The 12,500-nt window shown below is 24.2% G+C and overlaps 3 non-coding genes across 3 annotated transcripts in view; all 3 read right to left on the bottom strand.

The window, feature by feature from the left end:
* Nucleotides 1–1,905, bottom strand: part of LOC138858807 (large subunit ribosomal RNA) — a 3,977-nt gene extending 2,072 nt beyond the window's left edge. The window contains exon 1 of the ribosomal RNA XR_011397837.1: nt 1–1,905. This exon is cut by the window's left edge and continues 2,072 nt beyond it. This is a non-coding gene — a ribosomal RNA (large subunit ribosomal RNA).
* Nucleotides 1,906–2,407: 502 nt separating this feature from the next.
* On the bottom strand, nt 2,408–2,586 carry LOC138858814 (5.8S ribosomal RNA). The gene has a single exon (XR_011397842.1). It is a non-coding gene; the product is annotated as a 5.8S ribosomal RNA (ribosomal RNA).
* A 626-nt stretch (nt 2,587–3,212) lies between these two features.
* On the bottom strand, nt 3,213–5,202 carry LOC138858806 (small subunit ribosomal RNA). Its single transcript, XR_011397836.1, has one exon. It is a non-coding gene; the product is annotated as a small subunit ribosomal RNA (ribosomal RNA).
* Between the last annotated feature and the right edge of the window lie 7,298 nt (nt 5,203–12,500).

The raw sequence follows: 12,500 nt of genomic DNA, 5'->3' as shown, positions 1-12,500 counted from the left end.
ACCGTATTCCCTTTCGTTCAAAATTATTCAAGTGTTTAATTACTATGGAATAAAAATTCATTCATTTCATTTCATTAAAACTTGAAAATTTTCGGCTTTCGCCTTGAACTTAGGACCGACTAACTCGTGATCAACCACTGTTCACACGAAACCCTTCTCCACTTCAGTCCTCCAAGGTCTCATTCGATTATTTGCTACTACCACCAAGATCTGTACCAATAGCGGCTCCATGCAGGCTTACGCCAAACACTTCTAAGCACACCATTGTACCCTCCTACTCACTAAAGTTTCAAAATTTATAATCCAACCGAAATTGTATTATAAATCATGTACTTTAGCGGTAATGTATAGGTATACAACTTAAGCGCCATCCATTTTAAGGGCTAGTTGCTTCGGCAGGTGAGTTGTTACACACTCCTTAGCGGATTACGACTTCCATGTCCACCGTCCTGCTGTTTTAAGCAACCAACGCCTTTCATGGTATCTGCATGAGTTGTTAATTTAGGCACCGTAACATTACGTTTGGTTCATCCCACAGCGCCAGTTCTGCTTACCAAAAGTGGCCCACTGGGCACATTATATCATAACCTCAACCTTCATATCAAGAAAGGTGAGGTTCTTACCCATTTAAAGTTTGAGAATAGGTTAAGGTCGTTTCGACCCTAAGGCCTCTAATCATTCGCTTTACCAGATAAGATTATTTTACATAATTTTTAAATGCACCAGCTATCCTGAGGGAAACTTCGGAGGGAACCAGCTACTAGATGGTTCGATTGGTCTTTCGCCCCTATACTCAATTCTGACAATCGATTTGCACGTCAGAACTGTTTCGGTCTTCCATCAGGGTTTCCCCTGACTTCAACCTGATCAAGTATAGTTCACCATCTTTCGGGTCACAGCATATATGCTCAAGGTACGCTCCAGTTAGAGGTATAAATAATAATAAATTATCATTATACATAACTATATGGAACGCCCCGGGATTGAATTAATAATGTAATACATTAAAAATTAATCCCATTATTAATACAGTTAAGTTAATTTCGCCATTAGGTTTAATATAACCCAATGACTTGCACATATGTTAGACTCCTTGGTCCGTGTTTCAAGACGGGTCCCGAAGGTATCCTGAATCTTTCGCATTGTTAATCATATAAATGCATACAATTAATATTAAAATCAATGATAATAATATTATTGTAAAATTCAAAAGAATTTTAGCATTATATATAATAAAATCTATCAACACTTTATCAAATCATCAGTAATTATTCTATGTTAATAAGCTAAAAGCAAATTAATTTGAATAAACTTAAAAACCAATGATCTTTTGATAAATATTTTATTATGTTAATAGATTACAATGTCCTTATATGAAAAAAATGCACACTATTACTATAATATTTAAAATTAAATACTACAGTTATAATGATGAATTTTTCATAATGGATATTCAGGTTCATCGGGCTTAACCTCTAAGCAGTTTCACGTACTATTTAACTCTCTATTCAGAGTTCTTTTCAACTTTCCCTCACGGTACTTGTTTACTATCGGTCTCATGGTTATATTTAGTTTTAGATGGAGTTTACCACCCACTTAGTGCTGCACTATCAAGCAACACGACTCTTTGGAAATATCTTTCTAGTAATCATTAACGTTATACGGGCCTGGCACCCTCTATGGGTAAATGGCCTCATTTAAGAAGGACTTAAATCGTTAATTTCTCATACTAGATATTAAGATATTCCATACACTGCATCTCACATTTGCCATATAGACAAAGTGACTTAGTGCTGAACTATTTTCTTTTCGCTCGCCGCTACTAAGAAAATCCTTGTTAGTTTCTTTTCCTCCCCTCATTAATATGCTTAAATTCAGGGGGTAGTCCCATATGAGTTGAGGTTGTATAAAATATATTTTAGATTGATTTGTTTATTTTTATTTAATTTTTTTGCTATTTGCTATTTTAAAGAAATATATTTTTATATCTTGATTACTCAATATTATTCAATCTTTTCATCCCTTTTTAAAATTCATAATATAATAATTAATAAAATTAACAACATTATTCCTCCACATATCATATATTTTTTTTTATTATAAATTTTTCTCAATACAATAGAGTGAATTAATTCTAGAATAAAAATTTATTTTATGCTAGACATTCCTCTTATGTATTATTTAATATAATTTAAATAATGTTGAAAATTTTTTCTTTTATGGGAATACTAAGATTCTCATTTATCATAAATTTTCGTTCAAATATGAGGTATTCAAGAATATATTTTCTATATTTCTTTTTATGCTATTAATATTATGGATTGAAAAATACAATCCAATAATATGCCATATGCTTAAATTCTATTAATTGACTAAAAGAATAAGCAACTAATTTAGCATAGTCTTACAACCCTCAACCATATGTAGTCCAAGCAGCACTTTAAAATTAATTAAAGTACATAACAGCATGGACCGCAATATGCGTTCAAAATGTCGATGTTCATGTGTCCTGCAGTTCACACGATGACGCACAGTTTGCTGCGTTCTTCATCGACCCATGAGCCGAGTGATCCACCGCTTAGAGTGATAATTTTTTTGTATTTTTTTAATTCAAAGTCAAAGAATTTTAATTTATTGAAAGTATTAATAATTAATCAATAATAAATTTTTAATACATAAGTTTAAAACATCTTTCAATAAATTGTAATTTTAAACCCAAACATTTGCAGCTGCGCATGTCTTAGGTCAACAAAAACAGTAATACCTTTTATATATTATTTTCTTCTCTATTTGTGCGTTTTCTTTTTTTAAATTTTTCAACATGTTTTTAATCACAAATAGAAAATACCATAAAAAAAAGGTATTACACACGTTAATGTGAACAAGTTAACTTATCATTTATAATATTTTATATAAATATCACAATTAAATATTATTTTCTATATAAATAATAAGTACAGCTATATGTTTAAAGGTTTTTTTATTGCGTTCAAATACAATGTATGCGAAGTTCACAATATAATATATATTGTCATAATGCATTACAAGGAGTTAAAAAAAAAAAAAAAAACAGAAAAACATTCAAAACATTGTATAATTCAAAACATTTTGAATGAAAAGAACAAAAAGAAAACTTTTTTTTCTTTTTTATTCTTTTTTTTTATTTTGTTTTTATATAATTATTTTTTTTTTCTTTTCGGATAGGAACACAATAATGATCCTTCCGCAGGTTCACCTACGGAAACCTTGTTACGACTTTTACTTCCTCTAAATAATCAAGTTCGGTCAACTTTTGCGAAACAACCGTGAAACACAAGGCGTCACAGTGATCACGTCCGGAGACCTCACTAAATAATTCAATCGGTAGTAGCGACGGGCGGTGTGTACAAAGGGCAGGGACGTAATCAATGCGAGTTAATGACTCACACTTACTGGGAATTCCAAGTTCATGTGAACAGTTTCAGTTCACAATCCCAAGCATGAAAGTGGTTCAGCGGTTTACCCGGACCTCTCGGTCTAGGAAATACACGTTGATACTTTCATTGTAGCGCGCGTGCAGCCCAGGACATCTAAGGGCATCACAGACCTGTTATTGCTCAATCTCGTTACTGCTAGACGCAATTTGTCCATTTAAGAAGCTAGTGTCCTTATAATGGGACAAACCAACAGGTACGACTCCACTTATATAAACACATTCAAACACTTGTACATTCAAGATGAACGCATGAATGAAGGCTATATAAGCTTCAACACCATAATCCTGAAAGCATCTATTTAATATATTTGAGTCTCGTTCGTTATCGGAATTAACCAGACAAATCACTCCACGAACTAAGAACGGCCATGCACCACCACCCATAGATTCGAGAAAGAGCTATCAATCTGTCTTACACGCTTATGTTCGGACCTGGTAAGTTTTCCCGTGTTGAGTCAAATTAAGCCGCAGGCTCCACTCCTGGTGGTGCCCTTCCGTCAATTCCTTTAAGTTTCAGCTTTGCAACCATACTTCCCCCGGAGCCCAAAAGCTTTGGTTTCCCGGGAAGCGACTGAGAGAGCCATAGTAGTAGCTACACCCAATTGCTAGCTGGCATCGTTTATGGTTAGAACTAGGGCGGTATCTGATCGCCTTCGAACCTCTAACTTTCGTTCTTGATTAATGAAAACATCTTTGGCAAATGCTTTCGCTTAAGTTAGTCTTACGACGGTCCAAGAATTTCACCTCTCGCGTCGTAATACTAATGCCCCCAAACTGCTTCTATTAATCATTACCTCTTGATCTAAAAACCAATGAAAGTAGAACAGAGGTCTTATTTCATTATTCCATGCACAAAATATTCAGGCATTTGGAGCCTGCTTTAAGCACTCTAATTTGTTCAAAGTAATTGTACCGGCCCACAACAACACTCGATGAAGAGCACTGAAGCAGGTTTAAATAGGAGGAATATATAAAAAATACATTGTATTAATTATATATAAGAACTCCACCGGTAATACGCTTACATACATAAGGTAATGTACATACCACAATTATAGTTGTACTACCCGTATGAAGCACAAATTCAACTACGAACGTTTTAACCGCAACAACTTTAATATACGCTATTGGAGCTGGAATTACCGCGGCTGCTGGCACCAGACTTGCCCTCCAATAGGTCCTTGTTAAAGGATTTAAAGTGTACTCATTCCAATTACAGGGCCTCGGATATGAGTCCTGTATTGTTATTTTTCGTCACTACCTCCCCGAACTGGGAGTGGGTAATTTACGCGCCTGCTGCCTTCCTTAGATGTGGTAGCCGTTTCTCAGGCTCCCTCTCCGGAATCGAACCCTGATTCCCCGTTACCCGTTGCAACCATGGTAGTCCTAGATACTACCATCAAAAGTTGATAGGGCAGACATTTGAAAGATCTGTCGTCGGTACGAGACCATACGATCTGCAAGTTATCTAGAGTTCAACCAATATAACGATCGAATAATCGCTTGGTTTTAGCCTAATAAAAGCACACGTTCCAAAAGGTCCGTGTTTATTTTGCATGTATTAGCTCTAGAATTACCACAGTTATCCAAGTAACTGTTAACGATCTATGGAACCATAACTGATATAATGAGCCTTTTGCGGTTTCACTTTTAATTTGTTTGTACTTAGACATGCATGGCTTAATCTTTGAGACAAGCATATAACTACTGGCAGGATCAACCAGAATAATATATATTTCTTTTTTATATAATATTTTTTATATTATATAAAAGTTTAAAATGATATTTTCTTATTTGAAAATTATACACAAATACACAAAACATAAAAACATTTACAATATACACAACAATTTTTCTATGTTTCTTTCTTTATTATATTTTTTTTCATTATATTTCATTTCTATTGTGTGATTTTGTAATGGATTTTTTTAATTTTTGTTTTGGTATCGTGAAAAGAATTTTCGTTCTCTATACATATTATTATTTAATTATTATGTAAGAACGATATTTCTTCTTATATTGGCAAAATTTTCAAATAATATCATTCTATACATTTTACTTTATTTCAATGCATATAGTAATATATATACCTTTTTTTAAGAGTATATACATTTTTTTCTTGATTTGAAATTAATAATTTCAAATTCTATTATATTTATTTCAATAATAAATATATGATAAAAAGTATTTTCGGGTGCAACACATTAATATTTTATTTTATTTAAAAACCATCCTTTTACACATATATTTTATGAGTAAATATTAGAATAGCTCACAAATAAAACTAAAATATTGTTTAATATTTATTTCTACAATATGTTAGTATAGAATAATAGATTTTTTATGTTTTTGTATAAAACAAAATCTATTTCTATTTAAACTAACTGTAGGAAACCAGGAATAAAAAACGCTCATTATATACAATATGTTAGTACAGAATATAGAGTTTTGTATAAAACAAAATCTATTTCTATTTAAACTAACTGTATAAAAACCAGGAATAAAAAGGCACACAAAATCAACTTTCATTTTCATATTTACTTAAAAATACATATAAAGTAAAAAATATTTCCATATAAATACTAAGTAAATAAAGTCATACAAGTATGAAAATTTTCATACAAGTACTAAATACATAAATCATATAAGTATAGTAATATTCATACTTATAAGTATTTAAAAACAATTTCTTACTAATAAACTAACATAAGGAATTCAAATATATAAAAGTATAATACATTTCCTAGCAGTAAAAAATTTTCATATAAGTACTAAATGTATAAAGTCTATGAAGCAATAAATTTTCATATAAGTACTATTTCAGTATATGTCAATTTGAGCAGATTTGTGCAAATTTGTTATAAATGTTCTCTCCCATGTTGACGTTACCAACCCGAAAATATATGGAAAAATTCTTTTAACCTATTTAAAATTTAAAAACTCATATATACGTGGGTAATTTATATCATTTTCAAATATCGTCATGGTCATAATACAACTAATAACATCAAAAGTATTTTTACAATCGATTTTTTTTTTAAATTTTTAACTTGTATGACTTCATATTTAATACTTATATGAAAATTTATTACTTCATAGACTTTATACATTTAATACTTATATGAAAATTTATTACTTCATAGACTTTATACATTTAATACTTATATGAAAATTCATTACTTCATAGACTTTATATTTTTTATACTTATATAAAAATTTATTACTTCATAGACTTTATATTTTACTTCATAGACTTTATACATTTAATACTCATATGAAAATTTATTACTTCATAGACTTTATATATTTACTACTTATATGAAAATTTATTACTTCATAGACTTTATACAATTAATACTTATATGAAAATTTATTACTTCATAGACTTTATACAATTAATACTTATATGAAAATTTATTACTTCATAGACTTTATACAATTAATACTTATATGAAAATTTATTACTTCATAGACTTTATACAATTAATACTTATATGAAAATTTATTACTTCATAGACTTTATACATTTAATACTTATATGAAAATTCATTACTTCATAGACTTTATACAATTAATACTTATATGAAAATTTATTACTTCATAGACTTTATACAATTAATACTTATATGAAAATTTATTACTTCATAGACTTTATACAATTAATACTTATATGAAAATTTATTACTTCATAGACTTTATACAATTAATACTTATATGAAAATTTATTACTTCATAGACTTTATACAATTAATACTTATATGAAAATTTATTACTTCATAGACTTTATACAATTAATACTTATATGAAAATTTATTACTTCATAGACTTTATACAATTAATACTTATATGAAAATTTATTACTTCATAGACTTTATACAATTAATACTTATATGAAAATTTATTACTTCATAGACTTTATACAATTAATACTTATATGAAAATTTATTACTTCATAGACTTTATACAATTAATACTTATATGAAAATTTATTACTTCATAGACTTTATACAATTAATACTTATATGAAAATTTATTACTTCATAGACTTTATACAATTAATACTTATATGAAAATTTATTACTTCATAGACTTTATACAATTAATACTTATATGAAAATTTATTACTTCATAGACTTTATACATTTAATACTTATATGAAAATTCATTACTTCATAGACTTTATATTTTTTATACTTATATAAAAATTTATTACTTCATAGACTTTATATTTTACTTCATAGACTTTATACATTTAATACTTATATGAAAATTTATTACTTCATAGACTTTATATATTTACTACTTATATGAAAATTTATTACTTCATAGACTTTATACATTTAGTACTTATATGAAAATTTATTACTTCATAGACTTTATACAATTAATACTTATATGAAAATTTATTACTTCATAGACTTTATACAATTAATACTTATATGAAAATTTATTACTTCATAGACTTTATATATTTACTACTTATATGAAAATTTATTACTTCATAGACTTTATACATTTAGTACTTATATGAAAATTTATTACTTCATAGACTTTATACAATTAATACTTATATGAAAATTTATTACTTCATAGACTTTATACAATTAATACTTATATGAAAATTTATTACTTCATAGACTTTATACAATTAATACTTATATGAAAATTTATTACTTCATAGACTTTATACATTTAATACTTATATGAAAATTTATTACTTCATAGACTTTATATATTTACTACTTATATGAAAAATTATTACTTCATAGACTTTATACAATTAATACTTATATGAAAATTTATTACTTCATAGACTTTATACAATTAATACTTATATGAAAATTTATTACTTCATAGACTTTATACATTTAATACTTATATGAAAATTTATTACTTCATAGACTTTATACAATTAATACTTATATGAAAATTTATTACTTCATAGACTTTATACAATTAATACTTATATGAAAATTTATTACTTCATAGACTTTATACAATTAATACTTATATGAAAATTTATTACTTCATAGACTTTATACAATTAATACTTATATGAAAATTCATTACTTCATAGACTTTATACATTTAATACTTATATGAAAATTTATTACTTCATAGACTTTATATATTTACTACTTATATGAAAATTTATTACTTCATAGACTTTATACATTTAATACTTATATGAAAATTTATTACTTCATAGACTTTATACAATTAATACTTATATGAAAATTTATTACTTCATAGACTTTATACAATTAATACTTATATGAAAATTTATTACTTCATAGACTTTATACAATTAATACTTATATGAAAATTTATTACTTCATAGACTTTATATATTTACTACTTATATGAAAATTTATTACTTCATAGACTTTATACATTTAGTACTTATATGAAAATTTATTACTTCATAGACTTTATACAATTAATACTTATATGAAAATTTATTACTTCATAGACTTTATACAATTAATACTTATATGAAAATTTATTACTTCATAGACTTTATACAATTAATACTTATATGAAAATTTATTACTTCATAGACTTTATACAATTAATACTTATATGAAAATTTATTACTTCATAGACTTTATACAATTAATACTTATATGAAAATTTATTACTTCATAGACTTTATACAATTAATACTTATATGAAAATTTATTACTTCATAGACTTTATACAATTAATACTTATATGAAAATTTATTACTTCATAGACTTTATACATTTAATACTTATATGAAAATTCATTACTTCATAGACTTTATATTTTTTATACTTATATAAAAATTTATTACTTCATAGACTTTATATTTTACTTCATAGACTTTATACATTTAATACTTATATGAAAATTTATTACTTCATAGACTTTATATATTTACTACTTATATGAAAATTTATTACTTCATAGACTTTATACATTTAGTACTTATATGAAAATTTATTACTTCATAGACTTTATACAATTAATACTTATATGAAAATTTATTACTTCATAGACTTTATACAATTAATACTTATATGAAAATTTATTACTTCATAGACTTTATATATTTACTACTTATATGAAAATTTATTACTTCATAGACTTTATACATTTAGTACTTATATGAAAATTTATTACTTCATAGACTTTATACAATTAATACTTATATGAAAATTTATTACTTCATAGACTTTATACAATTAATACTTATATGAAAATTTATTACTTCATAGACTTTATACAATTAATACTTATATGAAAATTTATTACTTCATAGACTTTATACATTTAATACTTATATGAAAATTTATTACTTCATAGACTTTATATATTTACTACTTATATGAAAATTTATTACTTCATAGACTTTATACAATTAATACTTATATGAAAATTTATTACTTCATAGACTTTATACAATTAATACTTATATGAAAATTTATTACTTCATAGACTTTATACATTTAATACTTATATGAAAATTTATTACTTCATAGACTTTATACAATTAATACTTATATGAAAATTTATTACTTCATAGACTTTATACAATTAATAGTTATATGAAAATTTATTACTTCATAGACTTTATACAATTAATACTTATATGAAAATTTATTACTTCATAGACTTTATACAATTAATACTTATATGAAAATTCATTACTTCATAGACTTTATACATTTAATACTTATATGAAAATTTATTACTTCATAGACTTTATATATTTACTACTTATATGAAAATTTATTACTTCATAGACTTTATACATTTAGTACTTATATGAAAATTTATTACTTCATAGACTTTATACAATTAATACTTATATGAAAATTTATTACTTCATAGACTTTATACAATTAATACTTATATGAAAATTTATTACTTCATAGACTTTATACAATTAATACTTATATGAAAATTTATTACTTCATAGACTTTATATATTTACTACTTATATGAAAATTTATTACTTCATAGACTTTATACATTTAGTACTTATATGAAAATTTATTACTTCATAGACTTTATACAATTAATACTTATATGAAAATTTATTACTTCATAGACTTTATACAATTAATACTTATATGAAAATTTATTACTTCATAGACTTTATACAATTAATACTTATATGAAAATTTATTACTTCATAGACTTTATACATTTAGTACTTATATGAAAATTTATTACTTCATAGACTTTATACAATTAATACTTATATGAAAATTTATTACTTCATAGACTTTATACAATTAATACTTATATGAAAATTTATTACTTCATAGACTTTATACAATTAATACTTATATGAAAATTTATTACTTCATAGACTTTATACATTTAATACTTATATGAAAATTCATTACTTCATAGACTTTATACAATTAATACTTATATAAAAATTTATTACTTCATAGACTTTATACAATTAATACTTATATGAAAATTTATTACTTCATAGACTTTATACAATTAATACTTATATGAAAATTTATTACTTCATAGACTTTATACAATTAATACTTATATGAAAATTTATTACTTCATAGACTTTATACAATTAATACTTATATGAAAATTTATTACTTCATAGACTTTATACAATTAATACTTATATGAAAATTTATTACTTCATAGACTTTATACAATTAATACTTATATGAAAATTTATTACTTCATAGACTTTATACAATTAATACTTATATGAAAATTTATTACTTCATAGACTTTATACAATTAATACTTATATGAAAATTTATTACTTCATAGACTTTATACAATTAATACTTATATGAAAATTTATTACTTCATAGACTTTATACAATTAATACTTATATGAAAATTTATTACTTCATAGACTTTATACAATTAATACTTATATGAAAATTTATTACTTCATAGACTTTATACATTTAATACTTATATGAAAATTCATTACTTCATAGACTTTATATTTTTTATACTTATATAAAAATTTATTACTTCATAGACTTTATATTTTACTTCATAGACTTTATACATTTAATACTTATATGAAAATTTATTACTTCATAGACTTTATATATTTACTACTTATATGAAAATTTATTACTTCATAGACTTTATACATTTAGTACTTATATGAAAATTTATTACTTCATAGACTTTATACAATTAATACTTATATGAAAATTTATTACTTCATAGACTTTATACAATTAATACTTATATGAAAATTTATTACTTCATAGACTTTATATATTTACTACTTATATGAAAATTTATTACTTCATAGACTTTATACATTTAGTACTTATATGAAAATTTATTACTTCATAGACTTTATACAATTAATACTTATATGAAAATTTATTACTTCATAGACTTTATACAATTAATACTTATATGAAAATTTATTACTTCATAGACTTTATACAATTAATACTTATATGAAAATTTATTACTTCATAGACTTTATACATTTAATACTTATATGAAAATTTATTACTTCATAGACTTTATATATTTACTACTTATATGAAAATTTATTACTTCATAGACTTTATACAATTAATACTTATATGAAAATTTATTACTTCATAGACTTTATACAATTAATACTTATATGAAAATTTATTACTTCATAGACTTTATACATTTAATACTTATATGAAAATTTATTACTTCATAGACTTTATACAATTAATACTTATATGAAAATTTATTACTTCATAGACTTTATACAATTAATAGTTATATGAAAATTTATTACTTCATAGACTTTATACAATTAATACTTATATGAAAATTTATTACTTCATAGACTTTATACAATTAATACTTATATGAAAATTCATTACTTCATAGACTTTATACATTTAATACTTATATGAAAATTTATTACTTCATAGACTTTATATATTTACTACTTATATGAAAATTTATTACTTCATAGACTTTATACATTTAGTACTTATATGAAAATTTATTACTTCATAGACTTTATACAATTAATACTTATATGAAAATTTAT

This window comes from Bactrocera oleae, unplaced genomic scaffold (assembly GCF_042242935.1).
Source record: "Bactrocera oleae isolate idBacOlea1 unplaced genomic scaffold, idBacOlea1 ctg00000017.1, whole genome shotgun sequence".
Lineage (NCBI taxonomy): Eukaryota > Metazoa > Arthropoda > Insecta > Diptera > Tephritidae > Bactrocera > Bactrocera oleae.
Note: the sequence above shows the minus strand (reverse complement) of the source record. Positions and strands in the feature narration are given on the sequence as shown.